The sequence below is a fragment of the Lissotriton vulgaris genome, chromosome 3_1 (genome assembly GCF_964263255.1).
Source record: "Lissotriton vulgaris chromosome 3_1, aLisVul1.2, whole genome shotgun sequence".
Classification (NCBI taxonomy): Eukaryota; Metazoa; Chordata; class Amphibia; order Caudata; family Salamandridae; genus Lissotriton; species Lissotriton vulgaris.
This window is the reverse complement of record NC_141689.1, coordinates 1,190,923,250-1,190,943,688: the sequence shown is the minus strand read 5'-3', so window position 1 is coordinate 1,190,943,688 and position 20,439 is coordinate 1,190,923,250.

Genomic DNA, 20,439 nt, shown 5'->3' with positions numbered 1-20,439 from the left:
GGAGAGAGGCAATAACAGAGTCATATACCAGGGAGTGGTCCTCGATATCCGATACCCGTTGCTCCAGTTCTTTAAAATGCTCTGGTATTTGCTGTACCATAGACTCAATTTTATCTAATCTCTGATGTAGTAGAGATAGTTCCTGGGCCTGTGAGGATTTGCAATCCCATATTTCTCCCAAGTAAGTTTTGAAAAGCTATTGCATTTGATCAGTCGAAACCATCGGAGATTGGGGCGTGGTAATACTTCCTCCTGTAGCTGCAGTTGCGCTTGCATCCTCCTGATGATTAGGTGAATCCCGCTCTTCGGCCATGAACTTCAGCTGGAGACCGCTAGACATTGAGGGAGACAAGAGCCCAAGGCCGCCTGGTGTCACTGGCTCCTCATTAGGAACATCTCCGCCTTCCCCTAAAGCAGCCTGAATAAACCACTCAGGGTTGTTCTCTTCAATTCGCGGCCCCACCATTGACCGCTGCTGATATCCTCCCATGACACTACGGCACTGGGCTCTCCATTACAGTCTGCAGTCCACTCAACGGCTCCTGGTTCACACAGAAGGTGAACCAGAAGCAGCTCACCAGAAAGAGGGAAGGGAGGAGTGATGCGCCTCAGCGGCAGCGGAACATCGGCTGCCTTTAGATAACATGTTGTTGAATTTGAAAGAAGGCCATCAAGACTTAGGGCCAGATTTCGCATTTGGCAAATGGGTAGAGCAACACAAATGTAACAGATATCCTGTCAGCTTTATTGTAAGTGCATTATATCCCAATGCACTTGTAATAAGGTGGACAGAATATCTATCATGTTTGTGACACAGTCCCCAGCCACCAGATACTGCATCAAGTTTTTAGCAAGTTACATATCCTCCTTTAATCATCTAGTAGGCAAAACTAGCAGGCCTGGAAGGAGAAGCGCTACCTTTTAATATCAAGGTTCATGAAGTCAATTAAAAGGCATGCTGGTATAGGCAATCAATCCTCCTACTAAGTGCAAAGAGCTCATTGATTTGGTGATGCAGTTAGATCATTGTTTGACTGAGCGCAATTCATAGAAACACAAGACTGAACCTAAGGTGTTTGTAGTATGCCCTAGAGTAGAAGAGAAGAGAAAATCCTCTGTTCCTGAGCCTATACAATTAGATAGTGTGAAACTCCTTACTGTGAGAAAGAAAGTCAATAAAGACATAAGCAAAATGTATGTATGCATTGTAATAAAACGGAACGCTTTGTAAAAGATTTTTTAAGTAAATCTAAGGTCCCTAAGAGACAAACAGTGAAAACATCGCCATTATGAAAGGTACAGTTGGCGTAAAAATGGAATCCTAGACAATGAAGACACCAAGCAGGTTTCAGATCCTCTCATGAATGTTCCTATGAAAATGACTTTCCCAGATGGACAAGAGAATATTTTCAGGAGTAGTAGGATGAGGAGCCCCAGGGAACTATGGGCCAGATGTAGGTCGCCAATTACCGGTCGGTAACAGACGATTTCGGCCGTTACCGACCAGTCATTGGTTTTTGAGATGTAGGGGGCCGAATTTTACCGAATCTGTAAATTTACCGATTAGGTAAATTTACAGATTCGGTAAAATACAGACTCGGTATATTTACCGAATTGGTAATTCGAGATGTAGCTGGCACTTCGAAGAGTGCCACAGGCCCTTTAGGAGTCGGCATTTACCACCCAATCCTATTGGGTGGTAAAATACCTAATTCCACTGTGCATGTACACCTATGCCATGTGACACACAGACATGCCCTTAGGGCATGTATGTGTGCCACATGGCACACAAGCCTGCAATTGGGGTGCTACAGGGTGTCCTGTCAAAGTGACACCCCGTTCCCCCTGCCAGGATTCGGTATTTACCGATTCGGTAAATACCGATTCGGTATTTCCCATTGATTCCTATGGTCTTCAAGGCCCATAGGAATCAATGGGAAATACCGATTCGGTATTTACCGAATCGGTAAATACTGAATCTTACAGAATCGGTAATTGAAAAATAAAAATTACGTACATCTGCCTACTTCCAATTTACCTACTCTTAAATACCGATTCGGTATGATTCGTTATTTGAGTAGGTAAATCGGAATTACCTACATCTGGCCCCAAATGAACAAAACATTTGCTAAATCATTACAGATGCTAGTGTTTAAGAAAAAGGTTCCTTAGGAGGTTAAAGCAGTAGATGGCTCAATATTTTTACACAGGCCTGATGTTTCCATGCACATACATGAATCATGTGTTTGAGAAGACATTGTGAAAAAGATTTGTAATGATTTAATTTATCCCCTCAATTAAAGTGATTCTTAGTATAAGAAGGTTGACGCTGCATGGGTCTATCATTGATTGGGCAGCAAGAACATTAAACTGTAATTCTGATTTTTGTATTAACAATTGTTTACCAACCAGTGTCTTGTCCCGTAATAACCCTACAAACGCAGTAGCAAGACTAATGACACCTCATGTTAGTTGTTGTGTAACTACCTCACCTGACTGTTATAAAAGTTTTCATGGTGTTTGAGAACATAAAACCAAGCATATTTCTTCCAAATAGAGGCTATAATTGCAAGACCGGTCTAGAACTTAGAGAAACCGAATCTAACCAAATCCAAGGAAGAACATTTTAGGCAACAATTAGATGAAAATGTAGTTATGGGTACAGTGGGAGATAACAGTAGCTTGCTTCTTCATTGCTGGTTTTTGGAGGTTGGTGAGTTAGGAACATGCACTTCTGATAGAGCAATCAACAGTTAAGGTAAAATGGATATCCATCACCTCTGATTTACATGTGTTTAAATGAGCTCAAACAGAGAAACATTTTTATCAGGTTTATTTAGGGAGAGTACAAGAGGGCGGTAAGGGGAAAACTGAGTTACATACCAAGGGGCATATCATCAAGGCGCCGCAATACAATTATCACCGCTTTACTGTCCGTTTTCTGGCAAAAAACTGCGATCATTTTATCGCATGATCAGCAAGGTCACTCTATCACGTGAATCCTTGCCTCAGCGCCTGTTTCCTCAATGCCCAGCATCTCACCACTAATAAGATGCATAGTAGGCTTTGCGCAGAAAAATAACCTTAGGAATGTTGCTAACACAAGCTACTCCTGTCAGCAAGCAGGGTGCAAATACGCGTGGCGACAATAATAATATCGCTAACCCCGCTTATCGCAGCTTTGTTTACGCCTGCTACAGAAGTGACTTACCCATTACATCCAATGGGAGGTGGATTGTAGGGATGAGTTTGCACTTCACTATGAATTAGGTCTTGATTTTCACCGTCATGTTATCGCTGGGTTTCCGGCGATAATCGCACACTTTCGCCGCTATCGCTGGATTTCCTATCGCATTGGAGATAGCATTGCTGATAGCACGCTATCTCTGCGATAGAATCCAGCGATAGCCAGCATTAAGTTGTAACACGCTAAGCGTGCTTAGCGATGTTTATCGCTTCATGTTGCTGATATGCCCCCAAGTTTGGTTTATTTGATTTTCACTTTTTATTACGTTTTTTTTAAATTAAAGATATTCAACATTCTGCATCATACAATGCTATTCTCAGGGGTAACGAAACATACAGCAAATTTTCTAACAGTAGTTTTAACTACCCTACCTTATTTGATTTACTGTATTCTGTACTTATACTAGAAAGGACATATGGTAATCACTGTATACCAGAACATTCAGTATACATATTTTGGACAGTCACATAGTGCCAATAAATGGCAAGATCAAGTATTCAAGGTATCTCAAGGACAATAAACCCCTCTCAGACAAGAACCACAACAAATGGTGCAAAAGGAATGAGTCATATATTCATATCAGAGATACATGTGTTCCACATCACATCAAGGATGGGTTGCTGGTTTGCAACCTGTAAAGTTTGTGCACTGCTATTGTCAATATATCTTGTAGCCGAGTGGTACCCAAACTGTGGTCCGGGGACCCTTAGGCATCCGCGATGCCTCCACATGGGGTCCACGGCTACTTTGAAAATTAAATAATATTGACAGATTAATAAAATGTATATAAATAAAGAAGCTAAATGCACAAATGAACATTTTAAAAGGTACAGTAAATCTGAAGGAATTTGAAAATGGAGGCTAAAAATTTAATTATTATCCTCAGATCGATCTGTGGGAGCAGTGCAGGTGCATCAAACAGAATATAACACGGATGATGAGTGGCCTCAATTGAATTTAGAAAAGTTCCAATCTTTCTATGAAAATTAAATTTAGACTTTCTTTTATTTATATGTGTTTGCAAATTAAATAAAATGTGTCATCATTTGAGTATTTGTTTGATGAATGCTTTTTTCTGTATTTTTTGTGTATTGTTTTGCGGTTCAAATCATAAACAATGCTTAGGTCGGGTTCTCCGACTTCCAGTAAGGACTTGTGGGGGTCCCTGGGTTCCGATAATGATTTAGTTGGGGTCCCCAGAAGTAAAAAGTTTGGGAACCACTGTTGTAGCCAATTCTCTTAAGTTTCTGAAAAAGGCTGTCTCCAGTGTATTCAAATACACGTTTTACCGACTGCAATACCCCATATCTATCCATCGCTTTGGGATGCGAGCAAAACTAGGAATGTCACAAGTGTCATTTAACAAAATAAGTTTGGGAGTAAAATGTAAGGCTAATGGATCGTTTTCACTCATTGTGCCTGCAACCTTCTGCCAGAAAGTATAACACCAGCAGTCTGAAGGCGGTAAAAAGGACTCTGTTAGAACCAAATAGGATTGGATAGAAATTGTCATGGAGACATAGTAGGTCATGCCCTAAGCAAATTGTGATTAGGTTGGAATGCTATCCTTACGTTATAGCTTGACTCTGTTGCTGACTGCAATTTTAGGTGTATTGTTGTATGAAATCATTTCTAAGTTGCAGGAGAGAGGCAGAAATTGCCCCTTGAAGAAATAGTCCTTTTTAAAGTATTCGTGATTTTTTTTATATGTTTTAACCTATTTATTGTAATATGTACTCTGTTTGGAGACCAATGGTCTAATAAACACATTTTTACTACTACTACTACACCAGCAGTCTGAGGATGAAGTCATGCTTGCTAGCCTCAGTTGCTGTGGCGACAAGTGCCATGTGTGTGATATTTTAAAGAAGCTTAAAATGTATCCCAGCTTCTTGCAATCCAAGGTCATGTGCAGTTAGAAGAAAAGACCTATCATCATCAGTGATTTCAATGGCTAAAGTATTTTTCCACCTGTCTTTTAGTGTAAACTGCAGGGGATTTGAGTGTATTTCATCTAGCAGCCTGGCATACAACCCAGAAACAACCCCTTTGGAAGCACTCCATCACTTTAAATATAGATGTATGTGAGACTCAGGTAATGATGTTGACAACAAATGTAGTGTCAAATGGAGACTGTTATTGATACAGATATGTCCAAATTTACATCGTAGCAATCTGACATATTTGTTTGCAGTGATTCTATACATTTGATGTTATTGCCATCCAATAGTTGATTTATTCCCTTGTCAAACTACACTTTCGAAATTATTGCATGGTCTCCAATAAGAAGTGCAGCATTGGTCCAAATTGGCGCTTGTCTATGTAAGATGCTAGTCATTTGCAAATGCTTCTGCACATTATCCTATACAAGTTTGGTTTCTGTAAGCAGAGGGATCTGAGGATCCAGAGACAATGATGCCTCAGTGAATGTTACATTTCAAATGTCTTTCTAGCTTAGCCAATCTGGAGTCTCAAGCTTCGAGGAAATTAAATAGACAAGGTGTGCCAAATGATAAGCTATGTAGTACAACTCCATATAGGGGAGTCTGAGGCCTCCAAAGGTTGTTTCCACCTGAGGTTTTGTCATCTTGAGGCATGACCATTGGAGCTGCCTATATCCCCATAAGTAATTTTCCCACTTGCTGATTATAGATTTTGGAAAAGGTAGGTGAAGCATATTCAAAATGCAATTAAATCTTAGTGGCACCACCATTTATGTTTTGTAATGTCCCACAAAGGGAAAGTTGGAGTTTTGACCATTTAAAAAAGTTTTGATAATCATATGCATAATGATTCTAAGGATAATGGAATTGCAATTGGCACCACTATGATTGATCAGATATTGTATTGTATTTGATGACTATCAAAATGAATGCTGTGTAGTTGAGGAATCCAAGACATATACGTTAAAACGGAGTGTTTGGCTTTTCATGTGGGTAATTTTTAACCTGAAAAACCGACCCAAGCTACATATCCGGTCTGGGGCACTTGTCATGGACATTTTAGGCTTGGATAGTAACAACTGGATATCATTGGCATACAGAACTAGTTTACGATCACCTACTGCAGATCGTACTCATAGTACCCCTTCAGAGTGCCTCATTTTACCCACTAGTGGTACCAGGGCCAATACGACCAATGGAGGTGATAGGGGCATTAGTGAGGAGGGTCTCTATGAATTGGAAAATACTCTGATCGAAAGCCATTGGCGGTGGTGTTTCCTGTGTGTACCTGATATAGCCTTTGATTTTTTGCATAATTTTCTCTTTAAAGCCTATTCTTTGCAAAGCCTGGAATAAGTACAGCCACTTCATTCTATCTAAAGCCTTCTTACATCTAGAGATAGAGCACATTTATTTTCTTGGTCATGCCATGCCCACCACAATTCTATTTGTGGCGACTAGAAGATCTCCTCAACACAAAGGCAACTAGGTTATGGTGGACAAACAGAAGAATACGTTTCTTAATTTTTTGTGGTAGTATAATCACAAGAATTTTGATGTCCATATTAATTAGGGAAATAAGCCCATAGCTACCTCATTAGCAAGGATCTTGGTCACTCCAGTTTCAGAAGTAAATAAATAATGACTCTATTAATTCTCTTTGGATACCGCCATTGTCTTGTACTTTTGGAAACTTTGCATAGAAAAGGAGCAATAATGTTTACACTGATAATGTAGAAGTCCATGGGGAAGTCAACTTCTCAAGGCGCTGTTTTTTATAGCTTCCACAATTTTGTCTTGCATACTACAACCCTCTAAGTCATAAACTGGTTCATGCATGAATCGGGGATGATGTAGGGATTGGAAACAAGCTTCTTCTACATTCATGTCCCCTTCATCAGAGTAAACCGTATATAACTGCTTGTAGAAGTTGTCAAAATACATACTTATTTGCACTGGAATTGAAAGTAATGATCCAGTTGAGGAGGTAATAAACAGGATGGATCAAGAAGACTCTTGTTGCTTCAACAGTAATTCTAACAAACGAGCCTATCCAGTCCGCTCGCATCGCTTGAATATAACACATGATAATACCCTTTTGTCCTTTGAGGTACAAGATGAGTTGATATCCAATTTGGCCTTTATTAGCAACTGTAAGGTTAGGGTGGGGGTAATCATATTTTTGAGTATCACCTCTTGTGTTCCATCTTCTAGCGGATATTAGGTATGTACACCTTTCTGCTTGTGAACTGCTAATTCTCAAATAGGATCTCCCCTTGTGTAAGCCTTGCACACTGGCAAAAGAGTTTGCGTGGATGCACAGAAAGCTCACTGTGGAGCATACACTCTCGTAGAATTGATAGTTTTCTCTTTTTCTTCGTTTCCTTATATGTCTGTGTACACATTCTCCAGTATTGAATTGCCTCAATGAGGACATCCAGCTCAATTGTTATTTTAAGTGCTGAATGGTCTGCAAAGCCATTGTCAATTATTTCAGATTCATGCTGCCTTGACGAAATAATCAACTTACATTTCAGTACCATGTGCACACAAAAGGAACACATACTGTTGAACTCTGATGTGTAGCATACGCCAGGGATCCAGTAAGGCATGATCCTACATCAAGTCATTCAGGATCCTTCTACTAGGAGCCATACCCATTGCCGGAAGTGTGATCGATCAATAAAGGAATCCTGGACAATATATTTCAGTTGCCCCCAATTATAACATTGGTGCGTCTGTGTTCAATCAATAACTTATTTAGAAATGAAATCTGTTTTGCTACCATTGGGAGCCAAGAAACATGTATAAAGAATGGACTTGTGGTGAAGACATATCTGCCATTTCGATGCAATCATAGCTTGCAGTTTCGTTCGCAGAGGTTACTATATACCAGTATAGTTACCTCACCATTTATATATTGTACATGTATATAGTTCTTTTCCTACCCAATCTCCTCTGAATTTAGAAAGTTCCACCTAGGGAAGGTGAGTTTCTTGGATGAGAGCGATATCTGTGTTTTTCATTGCCAAGTAAGCAGAATCTTTTTCCATTTCATTAATTTATTCAGTCCATTGACTTTCAATATTAGGATGGCAAAGGTTTACACCACTAGTGCTCAGCGTTGAGATTAGTAGTTTGTTACCTTCTTCTTGTGTAAGGCATGGAATCAATATCTGGAGTGTTGTATGGTTCCAATATGATAGAGAGATGACAGAAAGGTAAAATGTAGGAGTTCTAGTAAGTGTGGGTTAAATATAACAAAACATTGAAAGATAATTATTTTTAAACTTTGATAGGCATGTTAACTCCATGCTGAGACTCAGCCAGCCCTGCATTACAATATTATATTCTAGGATAATACCAACATGGTAGTTTATCACAGGTATTGAGGGGAGTCCTGTGTATGAAAATAACAATCAGTCAAATGGAGGTGGTTATGGAATAGAGGTCAAGTAATTTCCATCATCAAGAAAACGTTTGGCAATTTTTAGCAGTGACATGGACTTGACCCACTCTGTTGAGGTGGTGCCTGTATGTCTCCTCGCTGGGCTATTCTATTTTATGTGGGTTGCAAGTTGGGATTTGGGAATTTCATCTGTTTTGTTTTAGCACTTGGGAATTCTATGCAGAACTGCTATTCTTGCCTGTTGTAGTTGAGCCTATATCCATACTTGTTCTTCCATTATTTTCCTCCCAATCTGGATTTTGTAGCAACCACTGCACCGAGACAGCCCTCATCATGGCAACCGATGGCATCTAAACCCTACTTGACCGAGGAAAGACTGTGGCTGTGATCCTCCTAGACCTCTTGGGAACCTTCAATATAGCCTCCCACCACACACTCATCACAAGGCTTTACAACACTTGCATCCGAGGAGCCACTCTCAGATGGATTGCCTCATACCTCACCAGGGGAACGCAAAAAGCCCATCTTCCCGCCTTCACCTCCGAACCCAAGGAATTCATCTGTGGAGTACCCCAAGGATCCTCGCTGAGCCCCACACTCTTCAACACTTATATGACACCTCTGGCCAGCATCAGCAAAACCCATGGACTCAACATGATATCCTACATCGACAACACACAGCTCAGTCTCTCCCTCTCCAAAGACAGCACCAAGACCAACTTCCAAAGCTGCATGCCAGACATCCCCAACTGGTTGAAGGACAACTGTGTGAAGCTCAACTCCGAGAAGACAGAGGTACTGATGTATGGAAACCAAAGCTTCCCAAGTGATGCATTCAGGAGGCCCACAGCACTCTGACCTACTTCTACCCTCACTAACCATGCTAGGAACCTAGCCATCATTCTGTTCTGGACAATGAGCTAACCATGATGACACTGGTTATCTGTGTCTCTTCCTCCTATTTCTTCATCCTCGACATGCTTCGTAAGATATTCAAATGGCTACCCTAAAGCTCAAGACACACCTTCACCCAGGCCCTCATCTCTAGCAGACTGGGCAGCAGAAAATCTCTTTATAAAGGGATCGCATCTCACCTCCTCTGACGACTACAGGCCATACAGATCACCATAGCCAGGCTCAACCTGTAACTCCCTAGATGAACCCACACAATTCCTTACCTCAGGGAACTCCACTGGCTCTCTGTACAGAAAAGATGCCAGTTCAGGCTAGTGTACCAGGCATACAAGGCTCTACACAACTGTGGACCTGCCTACTTGAACCACCACGTGAACTTCGATCAGTCCACCAGACACCTCCACATCCCTTTCTCTAACCGTCACCCCATCATCTGACATAGCAGATGTGGAGGTAATTCCTTCTCCAACCTAGCAGCAAAGACATAGATTGAGATACCCTCTCATCTACCGTCCTCCCCATGTCTTTCAGAGTTATGGACAACCCTGAACACCTGGCTAATCAGCGAATCCACAAGACCCTGCCGGCACCTGGATACCCTCACGGGTGACAAGAAGCGCTCTACAAATCTACTGATTGATTATGGACCTTTACAAGCTCTGACAGGTCATGATATTACTTTATCTGGCTGGTAATAGTGACCAGCATAATAGAGTCCAAGAGTTCTTACCTGAGATCACAAGTTTCAGCAATGGACAAAGATCTAGAAATCTCCTCCGTACAGTATTTGTTTCATATGAAAAATCTGCTGCAATCAACAGTCTATGAGCCTAACACGTATATTGGATGTGAGTTTTAGACACCATGAGCATGGCACTTACATGACACCGTGGAAGACATGTTGATTAGCCTGGGTGATTCCTGGTGGCCCATTCTCCTGGATTGAAGTCTAAGATCTATGAGAAATTTGAGCTGCTGCTCAGTTTGTCACTAAGGTTGGCAAAATTGAAGACTGCAAAAAAGCTGTATATTATCTCCATTTTTATTTTTAGGGAATTCTATATAATTGGATATTATTTTGCCTATTGCGATCTGACATGTCAGTTACGTTTTCTTGGTGATTCTATAATTCTCTGTCCCAATTTTCTGTTTCCCAGACTTTTCGCTTCAATCAGTCAATCAGTCTTCAATCATCCTATCCAGTGAGTCAAGCCTATTTTTAAAAGCAGCCAATTCTGAGAGTAAATATTTCACTTCTTTGCTGGTGTCAGTCTTAGCCAGCTCAACTGTAGCGACCAACACATTTATGGCTTCTAAGCTCTACCAGGGTCTTGTTAAAAGTTTAGGAGGACATTTTAGTTTTTGTGGTGTGAGGAATAACACCAGGCCATCTTCCCACTAGCACTTCATAAAACAGGATCTGTCTATATGTCTTAATTTGCACAGACACTTGCAAGCTTTTCAGCCAAATTTGAGTTAAGGAGGGAAAGCTTCACAAGTATATCCCAGAGTGGAATCCTGGAGTATAAAAAACAATGACAGCGGTGGGAAGACAGTACTTGATTTGACCAAAATTTGTTCATGCATACATTAGCCTTTGCCAGATAAGCCATTATGTGCAGTACATTGGTTTCTCCCCTAACCTATCTGCACATTCATTATGGGTATTTCATTATGCAAGTTCACATTGGTTGAGGGAATGGAATGGAAAGGGGGACCCAGCCTGTCTTTTTTATGCAAGCCAGCTGGTGGTGCTCATTGCTCCTGATGCTCGGAGATGTTAATGGGGAAAGAAAAGAAGGGCTGAGGAAATCCATGGTGATTAGAGATATCTTCGAAAGACCCCCAGCTAAAACTAAGATGGCTGAAACTTTGAGATCCAGACAGGGCAGCCTACTCCTCCCAGAGACAATGTGGGCTGTGTTCTGCTCACCTGTGGTCCGTAACTACAATTGGTTCTGTAGGGAGTGTTCAATTTCTTCTACAAGAATTGCTTGGCTTGTGCTTGCTCTGGCTTTGTCTACAAAGAATGCTGGTTCTGTCATCTTGATCATTTACCTTATTGGGGGTAATCAGAAGCAATTCTGCAGAACTCTCAAAGTGTATGGCTAGCTTAACCCCATTTCTCTGTGGCACTAATCATGGTGGTACCACATTTATAACTAAAATAAGGCCAGGTCTGGCTGAACTGACTCTTGGAGCAGTCATCTCGTCTAGATGCCAAGCTCTGCCCTCTCAAGTTTGGCATATTTGAACATCCAATCATGCTCTCCAGATTCTACAGCGCTAATTGGACTGTCAATATTTTTATACATGAATAATCTAAAAGGGTTTTTGGATGTGTTTTGTATAGTTTACTTAGATGACATCTTGATTTACTCATTCCTTTGAGTTACAAGTACAACCAGTCAAAGCAGTGATGCAGACTTTAAGAGAAGCTCATCCTTTTGTTAAAAAAGATAAGTGTGCATTTCACAAAAATTCTGTAGAATTTCCGTGGTAAATAACCATTCCGCAGGGTATTCAAATGGATGGAAAAAACATTTAAGTAGAATTCCAATGCCTACATCCACATGTGTAAAATTTGTGAAACGTTTCCTAGGCTTCACTTATTTTTATAGAACGTCCATTCATTTATTTTTTAAATCATAAGACTCACTACTAAACCTTTCTGCTAAGGAGCTATCTTTTTACATCCGGAAGAGGATGAATAAGGTTTTTGATTTTTGTATTCCCCTGTTTTCATGACTTCAAATGTTGACCTTTTACTTACTGTAGAAATTGAGGCATTGCATCCAGTGTTCTACCTTCATCAGACACGTTTCACTGCAGAACTAAAATAAATGATACCATCAGAGATAAATACCTTATAGCAAGAGTTATTTTGAAGAGTGGAGACATTACTTATTAGGAGGGATCTACAAGACACAGTACACCTTTACATAGATTACAGACATGTACAGTTTGTAAAGTCAACCAGTGCACTAACTTCCAGACAACTCAGAGAACCACTGTTCTTTTCTTATTATGAATTTGTGATAAACTATAACTCTAGTCCAGATAATAGAAAGGTGGGAGCCTCATCTCAAAAGAATCAGCATGACATTGAAAATACAGTAGTTATTGAACCTCTTTTGACATGGCCAAGTAGAATACACAGTATTGTGATACCGTCCTAACACGTTTGTATGGAGTTACTGGCTATTGAAAAAATAGCCTGAAGAAAATGAAGCCACAGGGCCTGATTCACAAAGATAAACTTCCACTTTTGTGTAAGTTTACTATTGTTTGCTATTCACAAAGCTATTTTAAGAGTAGTATCTTTATAACTGCAGAGTCTCTGCACATTAAAAGGTGGGGCAGTTCTATTTTTTATGTGCAGAGACTCTGCAGTCGTGAAGATACTACTATTAAAATACATTTGTAATCAGCAAACAATCATAAACTTCCACAAAAGTGTAAATTTATCTTTATGAATCAGGCCCACTGTTGAGAAAGATAAACTACTGCATGAAGGAGACACTCAATAATTACTTTCCACTCAATTAAGACTCTGGCCATGAGCTAGCTTCATGAATCTTAGGAGACCATTTCATGTTCTGTCTAAAGCTTGGCAAATAGTGTCCATAGAGGTTATTGTAGAATTACAGAAAAGTCAAAATTGTAATGTTGATCTAGTAGTTGTTGATTATTTGGCTAAAATGGAGGGGTGGGAAGTAAACTTCCCTCCGCCGGCACATCTTGCAGAGTTTTGCCACTACATGATCTGCTTGAAACACGGAGTTCGGCAAAAACTTTGCCAACCGTCACATGGCAGTGTTTACCAGCGCCCACCCCAAATTTTATTTTTTCATTCGTATTTTTGCTTTTACCAAAGTGATGAGCTTCTTTGGGCTTTTTGGTAGGACCTGTGCTTGTTTAAATCAGTTGTTTTCAATGGGGATTGTACTTGTTTTAGCATTTCCGAACTAGCATATGACAGCTGGGGACAGAAGCTCAGGCTAAGGGTTGAGACTGAGCAGAGGACTGGGCAGTGTGTACTGGAGAGACCTGCCATTGCCTGGGGGAAGCCGTGACAGCCAGTTGGAGCAGATTTAGAGAGGGCAGGTGAGGAAGGAAAGCTGGGATTGGGCACTCACAGTGAGAGTCAGTGGTGCTGCTGACATGTTATCACATTCCATTAAAGATAATGAGGTAAACCCTGTGTCCCTCAGAACATGGGTATTGGTAATATAATCTGCAATGTGTTCTGTTGGGTAAATCAATTACTTAGTAAACAAAATCCAATAAAAATTATATATTAAACAATGTCTTTTTCTTCATGACAATTAATGTCACAAAATGAAAAATCAAAACTCACCGTAAACACAGATTCAGTTATCTATGTACGATATATATAATCAATAATTTACTATATAGCTGTCACATATACAAAATAGAAAAACAAACAACATAAATAATGTGACTTTAGTGAGTCAAGTGACAGTAGGTGCATGGGTGCTACAGATAGATATGCAAGACATACAAGTTAGAACCACGTATACATAATGTGAATCAATGTGAGTCTGTCCTTCAATAATTATATCTCATGTTCTAACAACACCCTTAGGTATTCCTTCTTCTTAGGATGGGGGTGAAGAGAGTAAACAGGTGGCGTAGGGTTGCTGAAGGGTTTCTGGAGCAAGTGTTGTGTGATCATAGTACACTGCTACATAATGATTGGCAGTGTTTACAAGACAGCCTGACCGTTTCCAAGAGGGATATAAAAAGCATGTGATGCGGCGCTGCTGCCTGCAGTCATTTATTGACGTTAATTAAACACGATCTGAAGGTACAGAAACATGTACTGCTGAGTGGGCATGAGAGAAGGCGGTCTTTGAGTAGAGGTGGGTGAAACTCTGGAGAATCTCACAGAGTTTTTATGTAACTTAGCAGACATCCGCTGAGTAAAACTCTGCAAGTTCTGCCCAACCCTACCAAAAGTGGGGTAATATATAGCATTTACCAGGCAAGCCTCTTCTGTAGCATTAACACAGATCTTAGCACCAGCCAGTGATTGGAGAGTTTTTGATAGTCAGTCCTGTGTTTCTCGCTATATACCCAACTCGGTTTACAGCAATTCACTGCATAAATTCCCAGAAGCTAGAAATCCAAAATGGCTAGCCACTCCTTCGATTTCGGGGCGGTGGGCTCTTGCTCTCCCTTTTAGAACTCTCTATTTAGGTTAGGTACCTTGCACTCTGTTAAGGTACCAACTGGTTCTGCATCCTGCTATGCTTGGACACAGTAGTATAGGAGGGCCTTTGAATGAATGTAAGCAGATGCTGTCAGCGCCAATTTGCATCTACAATTTGAGGATGCTCGAACAATGTCCTTTGTTTTGCTTACTGTTTCTAGCCCCTTCCTAGATGGCTAATGTTTTTTAAGTGGCCAGTTATTAACAACACCCCTGACATCCTGTGCCCAGAGACCAAGCCATTGGCCCTTAGGAGCAGAGTGCTAACTCACTTAGTCAGGAATGTGTATTGATTCTCTGGAGTGAGGCTGAGTGACATACTGGTTCCTAATCAGTTTCGGCTCAGGCAGCACAAAGTTCATCTTTTTTCTATAAAGTTACTTTTCCACTAAAGTGATCAATAATCTATTTTCACTTTTACATTTTTGAAACTTAGTGAAAAATTACATTGAATTATTTTCCAATACTTTTACAAGCCAAGATATAAAACAAAGATGTTAATCACACCTAGGCCTTCTCATGGAAATCTACCTTTTCTGGCAGAGTCAAAACATTTTAGGTATTTATTTACTATGAGGGTGCACTATTCCAAATATATAGTGTGCCAATTTACTTGTATCAAAGTGCCTACATCTGCCAGCTTATGTGGTACATTAAGGGATGACTTATTCATAGGTAAAGATAGTTTTTACTGCAATGCAAGGGTGCTTTCCTCTCTATGTGTCCCTGCAGTGCTTTTAAACTGCAGCCTAGCCAGAACAGAGTATGGTTCTTGGCAGCCATATATTTTGGTCGTATATACTGATAAAGTAAACACAAACTGGTGTCTGAAATACACTCCTCAGCCTTGCATTGCCTTAGATTTACTAAACCATGCTGAGCCATGTAAGGTGGCTTTGCGTTGCTTAGTAAATCCCACTTTTGCCTTGCCGGATACAAGACAAACACAAGGAGATGATGGACGGATCCCGGAAACTTTTGAAACACTCACCCTCAGTCACAGATCTGGGTTGAATCCATCATCATTCTTTAGCTCACGTTGCCACCCCAGTTCAGACACAGCTATAAGCAAATCAGTATTGACCCGGTGCCTCATGGGAACAGTCCAGCCCAAACTGCCAAGCCATGTCTTCCCTGAACCTGAAACAAGCATTCTGGGACCGGTTTCGGGCTAACGGCCCTCTTCACGCAGGCTTGCTTGAATCCAGTGGCAAAGTAAGCAAGGGACCAACGTCCGGGCATACCCTGCCAACTGAGGGAGAACAAAGCAAACACAAGGAGATGATGGACGGAGTGATGAAACTTTTCAAACACCCACCATAAGTCACAGATCTGGGTTGAATCTATCATCATTCTTTAGCTCACTTTGCCACCCCAGTTCAGACACAGCTATATGCAAATCAGTCTTGGCCCTGTGCCTCATAGGAAAAGTCCAGCCCAAACTGCCAAGCCATGTCTTCCCTTGACCGGAAACAAAATCCTGGGGAAGGTTTTGGGCTAACAGCCCTCTTCAGCCAGGCTAGCTTGAATCCAGTGGTAAAGTGAGCAAGGGACCCCCGGCTGGGCGTACCCTGCCAACTTAGGGAGCCCCTAGTGAATCTGGTCCATAGAGTCTAATTGGCGCTGGGGGCCCTCTTAATGCCTTCCCTGTTAGTTAGGAGTTTAGGCAAAAGCAGTGTGTAGCAGTTTACTTTTTCAGGTTCGAGCAAGCTACTGTGGAAGAGCCAGGGATTATAAAGGAGTAATTAAAATGCATTAATATTTGGTTCTGCAGTTGTAAACCTTAGTACCCTAAATGGATACTGCAGAGTAACATTTGCCTATCCCAGAGAAAAGGCTTCACATTTTGTAACTGGATAATGAAGTTGGTGATTTGGTGTGCAAATTGAGGAGTCCATCAGATTGTGAGTTGCAATATAATCTCCATCTTTATCCTCTGAGTGCAACTAACACTTTGGGGTGCCCACTAGGTTTTCTAGAATACAAAGAATCTGTGGCTCAAATAAACTCCCTAACTCAATATAAATATAAAGCAGTGTTTATCATACAGCATGTAGTTCTATTTAAGACCACACTGTAGCTTTGGGTGGTTGCTTCTGTTTAAATATTTTCTGGATGAATAATGAGTCGCAGAAAAAAGGTAAATCATATATTTCTTACCATAGTTTTTTGGTTAATGCACCAGCTTAAACCAGCCCTAGGTATACAGTCTCTTCGACCCCATATGCTAACTAAATTACTAACCAGTATAGAGTTGGGATGGGCAGCAACCTGGAATCCCTGAAAAGGACCTGCACTCATCCTTGGAGAGAATTCCCTCTCTCCACACAGGGGTGGACGGATGTTGGGATGGCATATCCTTCGTGCTAAGAGGTTTGAATGGAAAGATTAATATAATGCACTGTCCACTCCCAGTGTCCCTTTTGTCTATAAGTTCTCAGTGGCTTGTTCTTTGGTGGTACCAACCTGGTATCCGCACAAAGATCTTTTTAGAGACTTCATGTTAAGCAACAATAGCTATCTAACTAGTGGAAGCCTGTTAGTGAATAAGTAATTGTTTATAGTGCAAACTACAGACTACTAGATCATCTCTCGCTGCTACTATAGACACAGAAAGTGTTTTATCCAGGGAGTGGGAGGGAAGCAATCATTTTGGGGCCTAAAGTCACAATTTTCCAATTGGAATGTGACTGACTCATCCGCACACAGACAATACTTCAGTCACCCATGCAGAAGACCGGTCATTCCATACTCAATGGTTCATAGTTCCATTCACACACACCTATGCTTCCTTCGGGCTTTCTATTCCTGTGGCTACAGTTACCAATTTACCCTTAATGCTGACTGTGGGGTTGAACACATGCATGGACTTGGCACAGCATGCACTATAATTAAACAAAATGAATAGTAACAGCATTCACTCAGGATTCTAGAATAGCTGACATATTTACCATTTATCTGATGATTATAGAATAGCAACATGTTTTACTAAAGGTTTTAGTGTTAATCTCTTGTTATTTGAACTTCCGCAACCAATATTAAGCTCTGTCAAACCAAAAGTGCTTTAAAAAAGCTATGAAAAACATGGGGTATAATACAGAAAGTGCCCTTTGTGAACTTTGGTATTACGCATGCACCATAGATGCTTGTGCAGCCCCTTCTGTAATATAGATTGCATCAGCACTAAATTTCCACCAGCATGATCTCAAGGGGCCTTAACCTCTATTGCCCCCATGAGTCTATGCAAGTGATGGAAACCTATTCCTTTGTAGCTGGGCCATATTATGGATGCAGAACCAAAGGCAAGCAGGCCATCTGAAGGTGCACTGACTGAACACCACATAGAGCACAGCCTTCCAGGAAGGTGCAGTTACTCATTGTAGCCACCTGCAGGTAGGTTTGTGCCCCCATTTAAAATGGTGACTAAGTTGAAGTCTACAGTAAAAGAAAGATCTACGACTTCAAACACACAGTCTGCTTTTCCCTAATGCACTGTTCACAGTGCTGGCGTGGGTCTGCAGTTCTACTGGGAACATGAGATTTGTTGTGATATGGTGGACTGTTCCATTCTGCGCGGGGGGGGTACACAGTTAAGGGTGCCCCACAGTGCAGAGTGGTGTAGCTAGGTTGCCATGATCCGTAGTGCAAGCAAGTACCTGGGCCCCTTCAATAGTGAGACATCTCAGTTTGTCACCTGCCCCAACACCCCTCAGCCTTCTTCAACAAAGTCCCTACCATTCTCATGCACACACTATTGTATTTACACTTCATGCACTGCATTTCTGTAAGTTAAAGCCATAACCCTAAGAAGCATTACCAGAGGTGTACTGGTTTGGCCCTTAAAAAAAGCATGCACACAAAGACATTATATGTAGGGACCCAATACTCACAATGCTCCCCACACATAGGCACACCCCTCATGCTGCCCTCACCAAGGCATATGCCTCACTCCACACTCACTCAGGCATAACTTTCAACCTGTAGACCACTTACCCTGCATCACAAAAGGCGATGTTAGTCCTGCATTCACAAAGGCACACCCCTCAAAATGCCCTCACAAAACATGGTGGCTATCCTGCACTACCACAAGCACACTACTCACAAACAGGTGCACTGCTCAATAGTATGGAGCAGAGGTGGGAGAGATGGTGGTACAGGAGGCACTGGTTGAGTATCTGGTACATCAATGCTCTAGTGCAATTCAAACCGTTTGAGGTAAGTTACAGTTAAGTTATCTAATCTCCAGGCAGCCACACTTGGACCTGCACCGCAGGCTGAGTATGAACTTTGTGGACTTTTGTGGGGGAGAGTAGTGTGTATATCAGGTACTTTAGTTCTCCCACTCTCAGTATTTCGCTTGGGGAGCAACATCTTCTTTTCCGAGATTCTGGCTAGTTTCCAAAGGTCTCAGAAGTATATCTATTCCCACTTTAAATTTATTAAGGAAGAATTGAGCATCCTCGAGGCCTTGTTTTAAAATGTTATGTGCAGAAAACAAAACAATGCTCAAATAATCAGTGTTTCCAGTTCCAGCACTCAGTTCTAAGTCTATGTTCTTTTATTAACCACCATCATCTTCCCTCCCCTGTTAGGCTAAACTCAGTGATTACTGGGACTTTATTGTCTTCAGAAGCGAAGCAGCAGCATGGGCAGATCTTCTTATTTGACCTATGCTGCTAGCAAGCAGCTAGGGCTGAATGTTGCACTCTGCATTTAAAAAAATGAGCATGCACACTGCTTGTCCATTCAGTGTGAGTGATGAGTCCTTTGCAGTGCTCTTGCAAGTTCTCCTTGTATTTTCCTACTTGGAGTCTGACTCCTGCAGCTGAGGAAATCGGACGGAGATAGTAGCAAGCTTCTAGTGCTGTAAGAGCTCCTGTGGTCCTAGTTGGAAATGATGCTGAAACAATTGTTAGACGTGGGGTGCAGCCATCAATGTTACATCACTGAAGTTATCGGGGTTCTGGAATATCCAAGCATCACACAAAGAACTCTTGTTGCAAATGAGCCATGCTCATTCAGAAGGAGAGTGGTAAGGGTGTAGTATGTAGTGGGTGCTGCATTTAGGAGCATAATATCAGAAATATATTTAGAATCACACTGTCATTTTTGGACAGCACATTTTCCATTTAAATAACCTCTAAATCTGGACAGACATACAGTTTCACTGATAAAACTACATAAGGAACAAATGATAATGTGCAGATATTGGATTTCAGTGAATATGTTCCATTTGACCATCACCAAGTAAAGTGCCTTGATTTGTTTGGGTTCTATTAAAATCTTTGTTTCCATCAAACTTCAGAATTAGAAAAAAGTGCCTGATTTGTGCTTTAATAACGTATTATTTATTTTGATATATTTGTACAGTTCATTTATAGGTTGGTGCATTTGTTGTGTTTGAAGAAAACAACATCATACAGCCTTTCCTTGAAGAGCAGCAGGATTGTAACATGGAACACTTTACAAACTCCTCCCACTTTGCAATAGGAGAAAGAAAACTAAACATGAGTCTCCTTGTTAAAAGAATGAGAAGCAATTTGCCTGAAGATTAGACAGCCTTTGACCTCTGTCTTTGAATGGGCAGCAAATGTGACAAGATAAAAACAAAATATAAAGTCATCTTTAATGCTCATTTACATTCAGAACCAGAGCATTGTTATTTCAGGATGCTGCAGCACTCCACACA